Here is a 4,510-nt window from a genome sequence, read left to right as displayed (position 1 = left end):
CCGGCGCACGTTCTTTCTATTGTCGTCGTGAAATAAAGTTTTTGAGGGGCACTTCACAAGCACGAATTGGGCAGGGGGATCGTTTTCCTTCTTGCGTAACTTTTTGATGTTGATAGTGAACCTGAAGCGAGATTCGCTCAAACTCTTACAATCGTGTTTTAAGATGCTGCATTAACGCAAGTCATGGTATTGCGCTATAACACCAGTCCGGCTGCGTTTTCTTGAAGGAACCGACAACTTAATTTGTAGAGTTCATATCCAGTTGTTTATATGAAAGCCAGAATTTTATATTGTCTGCCATTGCTAACAAGGAATTGCTAAAAAAACTGATTGATTGATTGATTGATTGATTGATTGATTGATTGATTGATTGATTGATTGATTGACTGATTGATTGACTGATTGATTGACTGACTGATTGATTGATTGATTGATTGATTGATTGATTGATTGATTGATTGATTGATTGATTGATTGATTGATTGATTGATTGATTGATTAAAACGTTTATTCAAATACAGGGGTAAGGAAAGGAGGGAGAAAAGAGAAAGTACCTGTGGGTGGCCATCCTAGTCCGGTAGGCCGTGTGCCTTCGCAGCCGATCAGGAACTCCTGCTCTTCAAGGCGCCTGCTGCGCACCAAGGTCTCTCCCACTGCTCGAGGCAGGGGGAAAGGGGTGTGGGGAGTTGGTGGGACAGAGCAGTACGAGGTGGGGCGTTGTGTTAGGGCTATCGGGCAGTGAGGGCAGTCGTAGGGGGAGCTAGTTGGTGAGATTCTATGGAGTTGAGGTTGATGGTAGTAGGTGTGGGTTTGAAGTCGGCGCCAGATTCGAGCGCCCACCGTGGAACGGGAGGGGTGAAGAGGGGGAAGGAAAGGCGGGAGCCCCTGTAGTGTTGGAGGATGTCCGTGTATGTTTGAGGGAGGGGATGCAGGACCGGAGGGTCGCAGAGCGGTGCGTCGTCTTCCCCTTCTGGAAATGCCCAGTTGATAAGATCGCGGGCGGTGGCATGTGCCACCTCATTCCCAGGAAGGGATGTATGGTCAGGAATCCATACAATGCGAGTCCGGGCGAGTTCAGCCCGTTGAGAGAGTATGGTTGCTGCGAGAATGGATATGCTTCCTGGTGCAAAGCGCCGACAAGCCGCTTGCGAGTAGTAAGTACGGTTACGTAGCAAGAATGGGCGTGTATTATTGCTAGAGCAATGGCTGCTTCTTCGGCTGTGGTGATGGAAGTGGCGAGGAGGCTAGCCGTAGCGAGATTTGTGCCGTTTGCTTGGATGGCTGCAGCCGCGTATGCGGGGTGAGTGCAACAGCGCGCGGCGTCAGTATAGCAGGCCTCTTGATCACTCGCGTATTTTGTAGACAGTTTGTCGTCGGCCTGCGTTGTAGATGGGGTGCATGTGCCTGGGTAACGGGAGAACATGTATGGCGCTTCGGTGAGCAGCCGACAGGCGTTGTATAGTGTCCCCCGTTTGGGGGATGGAGTATCCTAGTTTGGCGAGTACTTCTCGCCAGGTTGCTGTGAGTCGTAGGCGTTGTAACGGGTTGTTGGTGTGCGCCTCTCTGAGCTCTGATAGTGTGTTCTGCAGGCCTAGTTGTAAAAGTCGTTCGGTAGAGGTAAATGCGGGGAGTCCAAAAGCAGTTTTGTAAGCCTTGCGGATGATGATGTCGATCTTCGCAATTTCTGGAGCTTTGAGGGTCAAGTATGGAATTCCGTAGGTGATGCGGGTCAAGAGCATTGCTTGTAGTATTCGACAGATATCAGCTTCTTTGAGGCCTCGACGGCAGGTGCAGGTGCGTTGGATGAGATGGGTGAGTTGGCATATCATTTGTTGGAGTCTGGGGAGCAGGGCTGCTCCTGAGCCATCATGGTGGTAAGGGATACCTAATATACGGAGGGTTTTCACAGTTAGGACCAACTGGCCGTTGATCATGACGGTTGGGTCTGGGGTGGGGTTAAGAGGCCGTCCCCGTGTCCGAGCTCGTATACGATAAGGGCAGATTTTGATGGGGCGCACGTGAGGCCGCACGTCTGCAAATAGTTAGTGGTGGTATCAATGGCTTGCGGTAAACGAAATTCTTGGTTGCCTGGAGATCGTTGTTGGTCCATATATGGTAAGGTCATCCGCATAGAATGCGTGTGAAATGCCCGGGATATGGTCAAGTAGAGATGGTAGTCCCGACAGTGCAATGTTGAAAAGTAGGGGTGAAATAACTGAGCACTGTGGGGTACCCTTGGCTGGTGTGTTAAACTTGTCAGAGGTGTTGGGGCCGAGATGGAGAGTCGCTGTGCGGTCTGGGAGAAAGGACTGGACGTAATTGTAGGTAGCGACTCCGCATTTGAGGGAGTGTCACCTGGCTAGAATGGCCGTATGGGTGACATTGTCAAAAGCCCCCTGCACTTCATGGGCTAGAATGGAGCTGGGCTGTCTTGCTGAGGTTGGCAATGATTTGCTCTTTAAGTTGCAGGTGGATGTCGTGGGTTGACAAGTGGGGCCGAAAACCGAACATTGCGTGGAGGAGTTACTCAGTCTCTTCGAGGTAGTCGGTGAGGCGCCGTGTGACAAGGTGTTCAAAAAGTTTGCCCTTGCATGAGGTTAATGAAATGGGGCGAAGGCTGTATATAGAGATTGACTTGCTGGGCTTTGGGAGAAGGATAATGTCCGCGTGGCGCCAGTGAGCTGGTACCGTGCCTTGATACCAATGGTGGTTGTAGCAGTCGAGAAGCGAGTCGAGCTGTTCTTCATTGAGAGTGCGGAGGAGGCCGTATGTGATGTGATCATGGCCGGGTGCCGTGTTCCGGGTTAGCTTGGCAAGAGCTTGTGCAAGTTCAGTCTTCGTAAAAGGGGCGTCTAGGGTTGAGTTAGCTGCACCGGCATAGTCAGGGACGCGTGCGGCGGTAGGGCTTGTTCCAAACCGTTTGGTGCGAATTCGGGTCAGAATGTCAGCGGAGGAGCATGGGTGATTGTGAAGTAGCCGGGTAATATTTTGTGAGGTGGCTGTTTTGGGAGGGGTCGCACCCATGAGGCGGCGGAGTATGCACCAGGTGCGCTTGGTGGTCAGGGTGCCACCCAGCTGGTCGCAGCAGGTACGCCAGTTTTCGGCATGCAGTTGCTGTGAGTACTTAAGAGCTTGTTGGGTAAGCTGGGCTTTGCGGCGTTTGAGGGCCCATGTTTTTGGCGGGGACGGTAGGAGTAAGCGATATGTTCTTGGTATGAGGTGACCACTCTTCGATGTTCTCTGGGGGGGACGGTAGTGTAGTGGAGTCATGTCGGAAAGCTTGCCAGTTAGTTAGCGGTGCCGATTCATCGATGACTTGCTGTGTGTGGAACGGTGAGGCGGATGACAAAGTGATCGCTGCCTAGTTTGTCGGGTAAAGTCTCGCAGGATAGTAGAGGCAGGTTGCAGGCAAAAGTAAGATTAGGGATGGTGTCCCTGGTGACTCCAGTTCCAAGGCGAGTGGGGACCGTTAGGTCGTTGTGAAGTGTGAAGCTGTGATTTCGCGTCGCATGTAAAATAGCTGTGCCTTTTTTTTTGGAGGCGGGGGGGGGGGGGTAGCCCCAAGTTACATGGGGGCGTTGAAGTCTCCTAGAGGGACAAAAGGATTGGGCCCTGATTGCTGGGTTGCGTCATAAAGTAGATTCTCTAGGGATGACAGCGGAAAGGTGGGAGGGCTGTAAATGTTCAGGATGTACAGGCTGGGTTTGTCAGGTGGACGTGGGAGGATTTCGATGAAGATGTGGTCAATCGGGGAAGTTAAGGTGATTACCTGTGCCGTGAGGGTGCGGGTGACAAGGATGGCAGCGCGGTTATTGCAGGGGTGAACAAACGTGTCATAGCCTTGTAGAGTAACGCGCGAGGGATCTGTCTGCTGAAGGGCGATGATGTCGGGAGTGGTGGTAGTAGTTAGAAGGTCGAGGGCAGCTATCTTACTCTTGAAAGAGCGGTAGTTCCACTGGTAGAGAAAGAACAAGGGGAGGGAGTGGTGTGTGTGGAACATTATATTGGCAAGGTGTCATGTGTATGGCATGCTTTCTTGGCCTGTGGTGGGCAGTCGGGAAACAAGGGTTCAATCCAGTGTGGAGATAAGTTCTGTTAGTAGCTTGACTATCTGTTCCGCTGTATCGGCGATCAGCGTGGTCATTTGTTCGGCGGATTTCTGCAGTTGTTTTTCGAAATAAGGGATTATCTTGGTAGGGAATTGGGCGTCAACTGTTGCTTCAACTTTGTTTTGAGTTGGGGCAGGAAGCAGAGGGGTTGGGCAGAACGGGAGGCTTCGAAGGCTTCTACCCGTGAAAGGAGTTTCGCGTTTTGTTGCTGCACCTCTTCTACGAGAATCCCCAGTGCGGGTATGTGGGGAGGTGCTGAGGTTGGTGCGGAGGAGGACTGCATAATGGTGTGTTGTGGTTGGAATTGAGCAGCGGGAGATGAGTCGGTGGGAGGGGGGATTGCATAAAGGTTTGTTGGGGTGGGGATTGAGCGGTGAAAGAGCGAGAGGCAACAGTATACC

Source organism: Haemaphysalis longicornis, unplaced genomic scaffold (assembly GCF_048455015.1).
Source record: "Haemaphysalis longicornis isolate Haplotype H1 unplaced genomic scaffold, Haemaphysalis longicornis Haplotype H1 scaffold_6, whole genome shotgun sequence".
Lineage (NCBI taxonomy): Eukaryota > Metazoa > Arthropoda > Arachnida > Ixodida > Ixodidae > Haemaphysalis > Haemaphysalis longicornis.
Note: the sequence above shows the minus strand (reverse complement) of the source record.